The following is a 16,264-nucleotide window of genomic DNA, read 5'->3' as shown; positions in this document are numbered from 1 at the left end:
AACCTAACATCACAACTAAAAGAACTAGAGACCAAGAGCAAACAAAACCCAAAACTAGTAGAAGACAAGAAATAACCAAAATCAGAGCTCAGCTGAAGGAGACAGAGACATGAAAAAACCATTCAGAAGATCAGTGTAAGGCCGGTTGCCTTGCTGGGAGCTAAATGGACACACCCATCCCTCTCCCTGCCTGATAACTACGTCATCACCAAGCTCATTATCTGGCCTCGCCACATGGCTTCCCCGAACCCGCCTCTGCATACCATACCCATGGCCACACTCAGCACCAAACTATGCACTCAACCCCCAGCCCGCTGTTGGAAAACCCTGCCCAAAATTAAAGAAGCCTCACCAAACACTGCCCAATAGCAGTCTGCCCTGTTGGACGCCGCCGGCCCGCTTACCCAAAGTCCCGCCCACCTACCAATGACAGCTCGCCCTGTGCACGTCCTTTTTCCCTATAGCCAATGAAATTGCCTTTGCTTTGTTTCTCCAATAGCCAATCAATTGCCTCCACTCCCGATAAAACCCCACCCCTGAACAGCAGGGCACGACTTTTGTGGCCCCCTTCTTGGACCATAGAACCTTGCCCAGGCGCTAAATAAACTGGCTTCTCATCTTCTTATACTTGCCTCGGTTTCCTAATTTTACCTAGGTGATAGACCTTACACCAAGAGCTGCTTTTTTGAAAAAAACAATAAAATAGCCTGCAAACTATACTAATCAAGAAGAAAAGAGAGAAGAGCCCCCGTTCCCCCGGCTGGCAGTGCGGAGGTCGCACGATGTCTGGAGTTACTGTAAAAGACGTGAACCAGCAGGAGTTTGTCAGAGCTCTGGCAGCCTTTCTCAAAAAGTCCGGGAAGTTGAAAGTCCCTGAATGGGTGGACACCGTCAAGCTGGCCAAGCACAAAGAGCTTGCTCCCTACGATGAGAACTGCTTCTACACGCCAGCTGCTTCCACAGCGCTGCGCCTGTACCTCCGGGGTGGCGCTGGGGTTGGCTGCATGACCAAGATCTATGGGGGACGTCAGAGAAATGGCGTCATGCCCAGCCACTTCAGCCGAGCCTCCAAGAGCATGGCCCGCCGGGTCCTCCAAGCCCTGGAGGGGCTGAAAATGGTGGATAAGGACCAAGATGGGGGCCGCAAACTGACACCTCAGGGACAGAGAGATCTGAACAGAATTGCTGGACAGGTGACAGCTGCCAACAAGAAGCATTAGAACAAACCATGCTGGGTTAATAAATTGCCTCATTCATAATCCTGGTCTGGGTCTCTTTAGAGTCTGCTCTGTCGCCCAGGCTGGAGTGCAGTGGTATCATCTCAGCTCACTGCAACCTCTGCCTTCTGGGTTCAAGCGATTTTCCTGCCTCAGACTTCCAAAGTGCTGGGATTACAGGTGTGAGCCACAGCTCCTGGTCTGGTCTGGGTCTCCTGATTGGTTGCTCTTTGGGGGCATGAGGAGGAAGAGCTTCCTCCTTTCCCTTGAGTGAGGGTGCCTAAGTGGCTGTGTACCTGGCAGCCAGTAGGGCCTCCCCAGTCAAACAGTTCCTATCTGGGTTTGGAGGAAGGACCTAGGGGCCCTTGTGGCTGACTCCCCCACATCCTGTCTTTGCAGTTCTCAAAAAGTAAGAAAGGACGGCTGTGTGAGCTGTAGAGGGCAGTAAGCTGTGCGCTCAGCTGGACATGGGCTGCAGAGGTGGCTTCTGCTGGAGGAAAGCAAGAGGGTCCACGGCTCACGCTTCTCCCTGGAAGGTGGAGCACAGACAGGCCACCAGGGAGCCTCCACCGCAAAGTGGCCTGTGCTGCCTGCACGCTAACACTCCTGGACCTGCACGTTCTGGATGGTCCTTGTGCCTTCACTCTGCATCTGAGTGACGGGCCTGCTGAGTGTAGCAGTGGCGGGAAGCCGGTGGAAGTGGAGCCTGCTAGGTGCCTGTGCAGAAGTGCAGCTCCCAGTGTGGCCACACGGGGGCTGCATGACCTCAGCAGTCCTCCACCGTGACTGGTTTACACAGCAAAGTGTGATGGGGTCTCCGCCCATGATTGGGCACCTGATCTGGGCAGGAGATCCCAACACCACCCAGTGGGCAAGAAGGGAAAGGAGCTCTTGGGACCTGCTGTGACCTGATGTTGCTCCCAGTTGGGAAGATTAAACTGGTTTGGCCAATATCTCCCAGGATTCCCCTGTCCAAGTTATTCCTGGGATCTGACCCATTTCCTGGAAAGGGCCAAGCCTGGGTTTTGAAGTTTAAAGTACTTGAGTTTAAATCCCAACTCTTCCTAATCACATGTGACCATGTGCACCTTCCACCACCCCGAGCCTTCGCCTCCCCGTGTGTGACCCTGCTAACTCTTAATTGGGCAACATGCCATGGAGAGCCTTGGCTTTGAATAGCTCTGCTGGTGGACAGCCAGTTGGCAGTCCCCAAATCTAAGGCATAAGTGTTGAAAACAGGAAGTATCAAAGCCATCGGGTCCTACACCAGGGGAGAATGAAGCTGCCGCCCTTCCCAGCTTGACTGTCAGTACTGAAGGATTCGTATTTAAAACACGCTTAGAACCTACTGTGTGCCAGCACTGCACTGTGCCAGGCACTTTCCAAATGCATCACTGTGGCCAGGCACAGAGGCTCGCGCATGTAATCCCAGCACTTTGGGACGCTAAGGTGAATCACCTGAGGTCAGGAGTTCCAAGAACAGCCTGGCTAACGTGGTGAAACCCCGTCCCTACTAAAAATATGAAAAATTAGCTAGGTGTGGTGGTGGGTGCCTGTAATCCCAGCTACTGAGGAGGCTGAGGCAGGAGAATTGCTTGAACCCAGGAGGTGGAGGTTGCAGTGAGCCAAGATTGCACCATTACACTCCAGCCTGGGCAACAAGAGTGAAACTCCATCTCAAAAATTAAAATTAAAAGTAAAAATTAGGCCGGGCGCGGTGGCTCAAGCCTGTAATCCCAGCACTTTGGGAGGCCGAGGCGGGTGGATCACGAGGTCGAGAGATCGAGACCATCCTGGTCAACATGGTGAAACCCCGTCTCTACTAAAAGCGCAAAAAATTAGCTGGGCATGGTGGCACGTGCCTGTAATCCCAGCTACTCAGGAGGCTGAGGCAGGAGAATTGCCTGAGCCCAGGAGGCGGAGGTTGCGGTGAGCCGAGATCGCGCCATTGCACTCCAGCCTGGTAACAAGGGCAAAACTCCGTCTCAAAAAAAAAAAAAAAAAAAGTAAAAATTAGCCAAGCATGGTGGCACACACCTGTAATCCCAGCTACTGGAGAGGCTGAGGCAGAAGAATTGCTTGAATCCAGGAGATGGAAGTTTCAGTGAGCCGAGATCACACCACTGCACTGCAGTCTGAGCAGAGCCAGAGTCCATTTCAGAAAAAGAAACAATAAAAATTTTAAAAGCAAAAAAAAAAAAAAGAAAAATAGAGAAGGGTCAAATAAACACAACCCGAAATGACAAGGGAGATATTACCACTGACTCCACAGAAATACAAACAGCCATAAGAGAATATTATGAACACCTCTATGCATATAAGCTAGAAAATCTAGAAGAAACTGATAAATTCCTGGACATATACACCCTCCGAAGACTGAACCAGGAAAAAATTGAATCCCTGAACATACCAATAATGAGTTCTGAAATTGAGGCAGTAATAAATAGCCTACTAACAAAAAAGAAAGAAGAAAAAGAAGACCCAGCACCAGACAGATTCACAGCCAAATTCTATCAGATGTATGAAGAAGAGCTGGTACCATTCCTACTGAAATTGTTCCCAAAAATTGAGGAGGAGGGACTCCTCCATAACTCATACTATGAGGCCAGCATCATCCTGCTACCATAACCTGGCAGAGACACAACAAAAAAAGAAAACTTCTGGCTAATATCCTTGATGACCATCAATGCAAAAATCCTCAATAGAATACTGGCAACCCGAATCCAGTAGCACCACAATCAATTTAGATCCCTTTACCCTGGGATCCAAAGTTGGTTCAACATCTGGAAAACAATAAATGTGATTCATCATATAAACAGAACTAAAGACAAAATCCACATGATTATCTCAATAGATGCAGAAAAGGCTTTTTTCTTAATTTCAAGATCTGCTGAAATTAGATGCAGAAAAAACTTTTGATAAAATTCAACAATGCTTCATGTTAAAAACTCTCAATAAACTAAGTATTTTAGGAATACACCTCAAAATAATAAGAGCCATGTATGACACACCCATAGCCAACATCATACTGAACAGGCAAAAGCTGGAAATATTGAAAGTCAACATAAGACAAGGATGCCTTTTCTCACTACTCGTCAGCATAGTTTTGGAAATCCTGACCAGGGCAATCAGTCAAGAAAAATAAATAAAGAGCATTCAAATAAGAAAAGAAGAAGTCAGACTATCCCCGTTTGCAGATGACAGGATCCTGTATCTAGAAAATCCCTTAGTTTCAGCCCCATAGCTATTCAGGCTAACAAACAACTTTAGCAAAGTCTCAGGATACAAAATTAATTCTCAAAAACCACTAACATTCCTATATACCAACAACAGTCAAGTTGAGAGCCAATTCAGGAACACAATCCCATTCATGATTGCCACCAAAAAGATAAAAATAAAATCCCATTCAAAATTTCCACCAAAAAATAAAAAATAAAAACGTGCCAGCCATTAATTACTTATTCCCAAACAACAGCTTCCATTTTAATAGCTTAGATACTTATAACCAGGGAGGTGAAAGATCTCTGTAAGATGAACTACAAACGCTGCTCAGAGAAATCAGAGATGACACAAGCAAATTGAAAAACATTCTGTGTTCATGGATAGATCAGTATCATTATCATTATCAACATCATTAAATTGATCATACTGCCCAAAGCAATTTCTAGATTCAGTGCTATTCCTGTTAAACTACCACTGACATTCTTCACAGAACTAGAAAAAAAACTATTTTAAAATTCACATGGAACCAAAAAAGGGCCAGAATAGTCAAGGCAATCTTAAAAAAAAAAAGAACAAAGCTGGAGGCATTACACCACCCAACTCTGAACTACACTACAGGGCTACAGTAACCGAAACATAATGGTACTGGTACAAAACCAGACACAGACCAGTAAAGCAGAATAGAGAACCCAGAAATAAGCCCACACACCTGCAACTATCTGATCTTCGATAAATCTGAGAAAAATGAGCAACGGGGACAGTATACCCTATTCAATAAATGGTGCTGCGATAACTGCCTAGCTATATACAGAAGACTGAAACTGGACCCCTTCTTATATCATGTACAAAAATTAAGTTGAGATGGACTAAAGACTTAAATGTAAAACCCAAAAGTATGAAACCCTGGAAGACAACCTAGGCAATACCATTCTGGACATAGGAATGAGCAAAGATTTCATGATGAAGACACCAAAAGCAATTACAACAAAAGCAAAAATTGACAAATGGGATCTAATTAAAGAGCTTCTGCACAGCAAAGGAAACTATCATCGGAGTGAACAGACAACTTACAGAATGGGAAAAATTTTTTTCAAACTATACACCCGACAAAGGTCTTTCATTCAGCATCTATAAGGAACTTAAATTCACAAGACAAAAATAACCCCATTAAACAGTGGGCAAAGGACATAAACAGACACTTTTCAAAAAAAGATATATATGTGGCCAACAATCATATGAAAAAAATGTTTGACATCACTAATTATCAGAGAAATGCAAATTGAAACCACAATAAGATACAATGTCACATCAGTCAGAATGGCTATTATTAAAAAGTCAAAAAATAAGAGATACTGCAGAGAGGTTGTGAAGAAAAAGGAACACATACACGGTTGGTGGGAGTGTAAATTAGTTCAACCATTGCAGAAGACAGTGTGGCGATTTCTCAAAGACCTAAAAACAGAACTGCCATTCAACCCAGCAATCCCATTGCTGGGAATATAACCTCCAGAATAAAAATCGTTCTATTATAAAGACATATGCATGCATATGTTCACTGCAGCACTATTCACAATAGCAAAGACATGAAATCAACCTAAATGCCCATCAGTGGTAGATTGGATAAAGAAAATGTGGTACACTTACACCGTGGGATACTATGTGGCCACAAACACACACACACACACACACACACACACACACACACACACACAATGAGATCGTGTCCCTTGCAGGAACATGGATGCAGCTGGAGGCCATTATTTTCAGCAAACCAACATAGGAACTGAAAACCAAGCAGTTCATGCCCTCATAAGTGGGAGCTGAACAATGAGAACACGTGGACACAGGGAAGGCAACAACACACACAGGGGCCCACTGGGGAGTGAAGGGTGGGAGGAGAGAGAGGATAAGACAAAACAACTAAGAGCCGAACCACCCACTGTCGGGAACTCTCCTGCGCGCCGCCCAGTGTCTGGCGGAGTCCAGAGAGCCGTGGGGCCTCGTTCCAGGAGCCACTGCCGCACCTCGAGGCCTATCGGGCTTGGGGACTGCCTGGGGAGGCGGCAGCAGCGGGACCCTCACCGGGGGCCTGATACTGGGGAACTGCCTCTGGCTTCACGATGCCAGTGTGGACAGAATAGCTTCTGATGCGTATCCCCACCCACCGCTCCCGAGAAGCTGAGCGGAAACCAGAGCCGCCTCCCCACCCGGTCCTGCGGGCACCATGTGGTTTATCCGTGACGGCTGTGGCATCGCCTGTGCCAGCCTTACCTGTGCGGAGTGTGTAGTCCTCTTTGTCATGTTGATTCCATCTCGAGACTACGTGCACAGCGCCATCCACGGAACTGTGTGCCACCAAGGCCGGCCTCCTTGGCCCCGGCCTCCCACTGCTGGGCCGTGCTGACGGACCCGGGGGCGGTGCCCAAAGGAAAGGCCAGTAAAGAATTCATGGGCGCTTCCCGCTGGAGCCGCGGCAGGTGGTGTACAAGTGTCCCAAATGCCGCAGCATTCAGCCTCCCGGGTCCACCACTGCAGCGCCGGTAAGCGGTGCATTCCCAAGACGGAACACCACTGTCCCTGGGTCCACAACTGCGTCTGCGAGAACAACCGGAACTCCTTCGTCCTAGCTCTCGTTTCCTTGCACGTGCTCCTCGCGGTGGGATTCCACTTCCGGCGCTGCTCTGAAGGCGGCTCTACAGAGCGCCGCTTTTCCGCCCACCATGGCGGTTCTCCTCCCTACGCTCAGCAGTGCGGGCCTGCTCTTCCTCAGGCTCGTGTCAGTGACGTTGGCGACCCAGCTGCACTCCATCTGTGCAGATGAGGCGGGAGTGCAACAACTGAAAAAGGAAGAGAGAAAATGGATTTGAAAAAAAAAAAAAAAAAAAAAAGGATGAACATTTTTTTTCACCCACTTTTTTCATCCAGAACAGCCAGGCCAACGTGGTGAAACTTGTCTTTATCAAAGATACCGCCTTTACCAAAAATACAAAAATTAGCAAGGTGTGGTGGCAGGCAGCCACCCCTTCTCTCTAGGCTGGGCCAGCCCCTTAGCCACCACACAGGGGAAGGCAGACGCGCAGCATAGGTGGTCTGAAGGACCCGGACCAGCATGGCCACTCAGACGCAAGCCACAGCACAGCACTACGGTCCCATCCATTCTCATGAATGTTTAAATCAAAAGAACAAAACAACTACTCAAAAACGTTTTTATGTCTGACGTAAAATGGCTGAGCATTGCAGAACCAAAAAAAAGTCCCCACGGTTTTTTTTTGTGTGTGTGAATCATTTTTTTAAATTTTTTTTGGTGACCAAAGCTGCCCTTTTTTCCTTTTAAAATCACTGCTTGGCTGGGCGTAGTGGCTCACGCCTGTAATCCCAACACTTTGGGAGACCGAGGCGGGTAGATCACGAGGTCAAGAGATCAAGACCCTCCTGGCCAACATGGTGAAACCCCGTCTCTACTAAAAATACAAAACTTAGCTGGGCATGGTGGCGCGCGCCTGTAGTCCCAGCTACTCGGGAGGCTGAGGCAGGAGAATTGCTTGAACCCGGTAGGCAGAGGTTGCGGTGAGCCGAGATCTCGCAATGCACTCCAGCCTGGCACCTAGAGCAAGATGCTGTCTCAAAAAACAACAACAAAAAAAAAAACACTGCTAGGCCAGGCACGGTGGCTCACGCTTGTAATCCCAGTACTTTGGGAGGCCGAGGCGGGTGGATCATAAAGTCAGGAGTTCAAGATCACCCTGGCCATGATGTGAAATCCCATCTCTACTAAAAATACAAAACTTAGCCGGACGTGGTGGCGGGCACCTGTAATCCCAGCTACTCAGGAGGCTGAAGCAGGAGAATCACTTGAATCCGGGAGGTGGAGGTTACAGTGTTGTAACCGAGCGAGTGCGAAATCACCACTGAGACAAAGACTAGGCCAAATTACAGGGTCTTTATTGCCGGCAGCCAAGTAGGACTCGCGTCTAACACGTGATCCCTAAAGGAGGGTGTCAAGACCTTTTATGCCTGTAAACCACCTCCTGGGCGGGGATGGGGGCAAGGGGCTTTGGACATTCCGATTGTTACTTAAGTGGTTCACGGAAGTCAAGATAAGCGTTAGTTTACATCTTGTCTAGGGAGGGTGGAAACCACAGACCTTAGTTACTTACTACAAGTCTTAAAACGGTGCAGGGGCCAAGGTGGCGTTGGTTTGGACTGCTTGCCTGTCACATTAGGGCTACAGAGAGCAGTTTCAACAGAAAGCTGAGGTATGGTCGAGGTATGCAGTTTATGGAGCAATTGCCATGTCACAGCAGTGAGCCAAGATTGTCCCACTGCACTCCAGCCTGGGGACAGAGCAAGACTCTGTCTCAAAAAAAACAAAACAAAATCACTTCTCTGGCCTCTGGTTTTTCTCTCACCTCAGATGAAGTAAATTAACAAGCATTTAAACACCTGTGTGAGTTTGGTATCACACAGAAACTCCTCCCTAGGAGGCTAGGCGGGGCTTTGCCAGCCAGACTAATGGCTTTTTAATTTCTCTGTTTTCAAGACTTCCAGTGCATCAGCTTAAAGGGAGAGCCAGCCAGTACAGGGAAGGGGCCCCACCTAGAAGGGGCCCATAAACATCAAAGAAATTTGAAGAGAGATTTTGCTAAAATCCTTCTCAAGGATGCACTTTTTGACGTCTCCAGACCAGCAGCATCAACGTCAGCACCACCTGAGAACTTGTTAGAAATGCACATTCTCACCTGGGCGCAGTAACTCAAGCCTGTAATTCCAGCGCTTTGGGAGGCTGAGGCAGGCGGATCACTTGAGGTCAGGAGTTCAAGACCAGTCTGGCCAACATGGTGAGCAAGGCATGGTGGCAGGAGCCTATAATTCCAGCTACTCTGTAAGTTGAGGTGAAAAGAATTGCTTGAACTAGGGAGGCAGAGGTTGCAGTGAGTCGAGCTGTGCCACTGCACTACGGTCTGAGCAACAAAGCAAGACTCTGTCTCAAAAAAAAGAAAGAAGTGCACATTCTCAGTAACCACTCCAGGCCTGCTGAGCCAGAAACTCAGAATGGGGCCCAGCAGTCTGTATTTGAACAGCCCCCAGGTGATTCTGACTAACTCTCAAGTCTGAGAATCCCCTCGGGGCTTACAGGGGTGGCTCTTCAGGTGGTCCCTGATGCCCGCTAGTGATATGGGTCCTGTGTGCTGCTGAGAGCTCAGCGTAGTGCAGTTGAGTGGGCTGACTGTGAGACAGGCATGTGCTCTCACCGCTGAGAAGCCACTAGGACCTCCTTCCCTCCTCACCTGCGGCCTCCGCAACACATGACTGCCAAGACAGCAAGTGTGTATGAAGTGGATCCAAATTATTAGCCTGCCCACCACTCCTTGTTCATCTCATCGATTGAACCTATCTAGGGAGGGATTCAATTGATGAGACGGGCCCTGAGGTGAAGAACCAGGCCGGAGGGGAAAAGAGAAGAGTAGAACCAAGAGACTTCCAGATGGTAGTGGTGGCTGTGGGGAGTCTAAAGTGGGGGGCGTTTTAGCACCCTGAATACCTGCACATGCCCTAATCTTTGCTTTCCATCTCTGGGCTTCAACACCCACGCAGCTTTTTCTTATATCCTTTGCATACATATCTGACAGTATCACCGCACAGAAGATAAAGAATCATAGTGAAGTAGAAACAAGCCACAGATACACTCAAACTGAAAGTTTTTTTCCCCACCCTCTCCCTCAAGAAAACATCCCTGCTGACTTGGGCAATGTGATGGCCATAGCGAAGCAGAGTGGCCGCCAGGAGCCCCGCTCTGTACACACACACACACACACACACACACACACACACACACACACACAGGAGGAGCCAAGAAAGCTGATCCAAGGAGTGATGACAAGCGCTGCACAGGAACGTTAGCCAAAAGCCTTCTAGGGGACGCAGGGACTCTAACAAGGACATAAGTTTGCCCTGCATTTCCGCAGCTGAAGACATGTAGTCTGGTGACCAAGCATTTGGCTCTTGGCTTCAGCCTTTTGTTCAAATCCCTGCTTGGCTACTTACCACCACATTTTACTACCAAAATGTGACTTTGAGCGGCAACTTCCTTAAGCCTCAGTTTTCTCATCTATAAAATGGAGATGATAATCTAAGTCACAAAGTTGATGGATGGCTCAAACAAGGGTAATAAATGTGAATGTACAATGTCTGGCTACAGCATGGCTTTATAAATGTTAGCTGTGTTAGAGCTGTGCTTTTCAAACCATGGATCACAACTATTCATGGTTTGCAACCAGCATTTTTTTCAAGAAAAAATTTTAATGTATTACATATTGCAGGATAAGCATTATTTTATGAAACTTTTGGGGTTGTGTGCATATGTGTTCTGGGATGCAACAGAAAAATATTTCCTCTTGGGGGTTACAATATGGAGGTATGAAATCTCATATAAATAAATAAATAAACAAATAACAGATACTAGCCTTAATACCTGGGTGACAAAATAATCTGTACAACAAACCTCCATAACACAAGTTTGCCTATATAACAAACCTGCACATGTACCCCTGAACTTAAAAGTTAAAAAAAATAATAAAACAAAAAACAAAAATTAGCCAGGCATGCTGGTGTGTGCCTTCAATCCCAGCTACTCAGGAGGCTGAGGGAGGAGGATCACTTGAGACCAGGAGGTCAAGGCAGCAGTGACCCATGATCATGCCACTGCACTCCAGCCTGGGCAACAGAGCAAGACCCTGTCTCAAAAAAAAGTATTTATTGTTTTTAGTTGACAATAACATTGCATGTTTTATTGTATAGAACAATATGTTTTGAAGAACATTTATACTGTAGAATGGTTAAATCTATCTTCTAGTAAATTTCTGATGGTGGGGATGGTCTTGGAGACCTGACAGTTTTTCATTCTCTCCCATCCAAAACCCTATTGGCTCTCTTGAATAAATGCAGCTGACTTTTTAAATAATCCGTTGAATGAAGCCTACTAATTTCTTGTTCATAATTTTAAATATCTTTTAGCAATATGATTATGCAAATTGAAGAAGAGCAAACAGTGTTATTGAAGTACTCCAGTGCTTAAAAGAACTTGCTGAATAAAGAAAGTCTTGACCAAAAATTATCGCTTTTTAGTCAAAGCTGTTCTTAAGAAGTGTCATGGCTGTTCTTAAAAAGAACAATATTATTTATGAACAGGAAAAGAAACTCCTACTTGAAGTGGATAATTAATATGGCACTTACCATAACTATCTTTTGAAACGGTTTCAGCCCTTGGAGAACTCTATTCTTTTACATGGACTTCTGGCCTGTGAGCAAGTGAAATTCTCATATGTAGTGTTGAAGAAGAAGAAAATAAAAGTTGATGACAATGCTCTTTTTTGCCAGTGGATTAATAAAAAGTTGTTGATGTAATCCTGAAGAGTAGGAAGGCAACTTACGCCATGAGAGATGGTATTATATACTCCAACAAACTGTATTTGAACAGAAGCCCTCTGGGTTGTTAATTTGATGCCAGGACATACCCAATATACTGGCTCACCATGCTAATGTTGAGTATTTTTTCTCATTAATGAAGGTTCACTGGACAAAAGAATGAAATGATTCAGATATGATAACTGTAGAAAAGCTGTGTTGCAATGTAAATGGAACTTAGACTGTAAGTGTAAGGAATTTTATAAGCACATTCTACAAAACAAGGAACCATTAACGAGAGCCAAATCATTGGGGAAATATAATTAAAGCAGCATGTAATTTAGCTACTGATATTTATTTCAAATAAACAACAAGTAATTGTTAAAGTATGTTCTGTACAATATTTTCCTATTATCTGAGTGCATGGACGATTATAAATTCTGATGTAATTAGGCAGCCTGTATTTTTATTTCCTAAGTCTGGCAACCTTTGACACATAGGTTATTTGTCTGGAGACACAGCTAGTAAGTGACAGGGCCAGGATTTAGCAGCATAGAACGTACTAAGACAGGGTGATGGCAGCATCGTGTCAGATAAATAAATCCTAATCTGCCATAAGATGCCAGGAATTTTTGTATTAAATAAATAAATTGAGAGATAATAAAGACATTGCATTGTTTCAGTATGCTCTGAAACATGCCTGCTATTACTTATTTATTCCCAACAATGGATTCCCTTCCATTTTAATAGTTTAGTTGCTTTCTCCCTCTGTCCAATCTGAGTGTTGCGTCCTGCCGTGTGTTCTCCTGTGAGCTACTAATACTACCACAGTGTTAATTATCAAATATTTAATGAGTACCAGTTATGAGTCAGGCTCTTTTAATTATACTCCCTTTGGCAGAAAACAGTTACCTCCCTGATGGGGTCAGAGTTGAAACATGTGTTTCTTCTCCCCTCCATCCCTTGTTCACAGATACCAAATCACCCTACAGGAAGTAGGTAAAGGGCAGACATCAGAGACAGCCCTAGGGATGGAAGGGGTCATTCTTTCCTCTTCCTGGAGTTTCAGTCCTGGTCTCCGATATGCTGGCTCCAGTAGCTGTCTGAAGTGCTCTCCTAGAGGGCCCATCCCATTGTCTATTTTCAGTCCTGAGTTTTATCGGAATACTCTGTAATCTCAGATTGGAGTCAGCCCTCTAACAACCTCAGCCCCAAAGAACATTCACCAACTGGGAAAGCTTCCCACCCCTCAAGAAGAAGGAATCACCCTCAAAAACTCTTACTCTGTATTTCTGTTTTACAGGCTTTACTGTGCTCAAATACATATAAAGTTTAATAACTCTACATATAAAGTTTAATAACTCTACAAGGCAGGCAGCCTGGTTTATCCCCATTCTGTAGATGAGGAACGGAACCATGGAAAGGTTATACGTGGCCATTATGCACTACTACAGCCATACTAATTGTTAAAAAACTGACACAGTTCCAAATGAGGTGGTAAATAACTGTTGCCCCGAATTCGAAGTGATTCTGCTTATAGTTATTCAAACTTTTGTCCCAAAGCCTCTCTTTGCCCCTGGCTGTCCTCGACCTTCTCCCAGGACATCCTAGACCTCACTACAATTCACCAAGTAATTCACAATGGTTAATGCCTAGCACAGCAGGAGTCTTGGGGACCATCCCTCTGATGGGTCAGAACCTGCCCCATATTAGAACATATATTTTCTTACCTTTGCTGGTTATATGACTGACCCAAGATCACATGAGTAAATAACAGAAATAGGAAAGGTATACTGAGGCAACAAAGCTCTCAGTTTAATGGGGCAGAAAAAGGAATAAAGCCTGCCTTGCCCAGTGCTTGTCTTCCCCTTCTTCCTCTTAGAACATTTTAACATTATGTGTATACAAAGCCATCTGATGATAATCCAGATTCCTTTTTAAAGTCTTATAAATATTCATAAAGCTTCCTTGTAATCAAAGGCATACCTAGAGAGTTATATCTGGGCTCTGTTACCTTTACCCTGTCAGAGCTAAAGGCTTTGTATTTCCAATATTTAGCTTATCGTCTGATGCAAGGCTCTGGAACAACACTAATTAGCTCTAATCTCAAGGTGTCAGGAGCTACCAGGTCTCCTCACAGACATTTCCAGTGCTCATAGAGGCAAGCATGTGACAAATCACATGCACCCACAAGAAGAAAATATAACCAAATGAAACGCAAAAGAACACACGTCTGAATTGGGGATGAAGGTCACATCCCCACTTCTCCTCTCAATAATGCCTTCTTGCCTATCCTTGCATCTGGGTTATTATGATGATAGAAATGAAGTTTAACTAGGATGCGGTTGTGAGGAGTTTTCAATATGGCACATGGGCTTTCAGCTACATTAAACCTGTGACAAAAAGCACTCATTGAAGTCAGGCTATCACTGTAGCTAACCATGCATCCAATGAAGTTTCCTAAACTATTGCAAGCAACTCATTCATGAGTTCTAAGATCGGTTCAGCTTGCAACAGTTTAGGAAAGGGCTCCAGAGGCCACAACCACTAATGCAGATGTGGGATGGGCTCTCGAAACCCCCAGAGGTGACCAGCAGAACCATGGCCAGCTCAGCCTAAGTAGGGTATAAAAGGCTAGATAACCTATTTAAGTGGAATCATATAATAATTTTCGTTTTGTAACTGGCTTGTTTTTTTTAATGACTTCAAGTTTCATCCATGTTGTAGCATCTACAGAATTTACAGAATTTCCTTCTTTTTTAATACTAAAATGTCCTCCTTTAAAAATATTCCATTGCAGGTATACACTACATTTTGTTTATCCATTCATGCGTCAGTGAATATCTGTGTTGCTTCTATCTCTTATTTATTTTGAATGACACTGTTATGAACATGTGTGTGAAAATATCTCTTTGAGACACGGCTGTCAGTTCTTCTGGATATACACCCAGAAGTGAGATTGCTTGATCACATGATAGTTTAATTTTTAACATTTTGAGGAATCACAATAGTTCATTTTTATTGCTGAACAATGTTCTGTTCTATATTTTGTTTATTCACACATCAGTTGATAACATTTGAGTTGTTTCCATTTCTTGACCATTAAAAGCGATGCTGCTATGAACATTCATGTGCAGATCTTTGCATGGACATATGTGTGTATGTCTCCTGAGGAGATACTTAGGAGTGGAATTTCCAAGTTGTATGACAAATTTATCTGTAACTTTTAAAGAAATAGACACACTATTTTCCAGAGTGGCTGCACCATTTTGCATTCCCACCAGCAGTGTATGAGGGTTCCCATTTCTCCACACCTTTGCCAACACTTGCCTGTCTTTTTCATTACTGGCTGAAAGTCTCAAGAAAGATTGTAGACTCAGGATCATCTTTATGACTAAGTTTATAGTCTCTAGGAAATACAGAAGGATAGCAGGGCAACCAACAGGCCAACCCAGAATGTGGGACATTCCACAATGTGTAAGACAATTGAGGCATTGTCCTTTCAAAGAGTCATTTTGTTTTTTACAAAGAACTCTCCTAGATTAAAAGAGACTAAAGAGACAGGGCACCCAATGCATATCTCTTTAACTGTATCCTAGTTTCAGAGGGAAAACATCTTTAAGAGACATTTTGGGAACACACAGGTAGTTGAAGCAAATGTGGCAAAATATTAGCAATTGTTGAATCTTCCTATTGGGAATATGTATGTTTTATTGTACTATTCTTGTATGTTGACAATTTTGTGAATGACTTTTTTAAAATCTCACCTGGAAAAAGACAAAAAATAATTTCAGAGCCAATACATCCTGTTTAGCAGAAATCTCAAGAAAATATCTCTAGTCAGCCAGTAGCCTCTACTTGTGTCACATTTTCCAAGTCCTCTTCTAGGCATTATTACCTTCTTGTCAGTAACATCCTTCCTGGAACCCCAGGGATAAGCAATCATGTGACCACTGAACCTCCTTTCCCGTGCTACCTTTTTGAGAACTTATAGACAATTTTAAAAGAATAAATGGTGACTGAACATAGATAATCCTCCCGGAAGGGATTCTACAGAGTTCTCTCTGACCTCATAATGCAGGGTGCTAGCTGAGAATCCAGGAGTGAAATTTCCATATTCAGCACACATTCCTTGTCCTGTTCAACCTTTGGCTCATAACTTGTTACTTTTCATGTATTCGTGTATTTCACCTCTTAGCAACCTCCATGAGACAGGGGAATTCATCTTTAAATCTCCTATAGGGCCAGGCATGGTGGCTCACACCTGTAATCCCAGCACTTTGGAAGGCCGGGGCAGGTGGATTACCTGAGGTTAGTGTAAGGCTGGTTGCCTCTCTGGGAGTTCAAACATGCCCATCTCCCTCCCCGCTTGAAAATTACTGTTATCAGAATATGCCCATCATCTAGCTCCGCCTTGGAAA

General features: G+C 44.7%; 2 pseudogenes; both read left to right on the top strand.

The window, feature by feature from the left end:
- The first annotated feature begins 782 nt into the window (after positions 1 to 782).
- On the top strand, positions 783 to 1,220 carry LOC141582652 (small ribosomal subunit protein eS19 pseudogene; annotated as a pseudogene).
- Positions 1,221 to 6,586: 5,366 nt separating this feature from the next.
- On the top strand, positions 6,587 to 9,191 carry LOC120363084 (palmitoyltransferase ZDHHC3-like; annotated as a pseudogene).
- Positions 9,192 to 16,264: the final 7,073 nt, after the last annotated feature.

Source organism: Saimiri boliviensis, chromosome 2 (assembly GCF_048565385.1).
Source record: "Saimiri boliviensis isolate mSaiBol1 chromosome 2, mSaiBol1.pri, whole genome shotgun sequence".
NCBI lineage: Eukaryota > Metazoa > Chordata > Mammalia > Primates > Cebidae > Saimiri > Saimiri boliviensis.
This window is presented reverse-complemented; position numbering and strand designations above follow the sequence as displayed.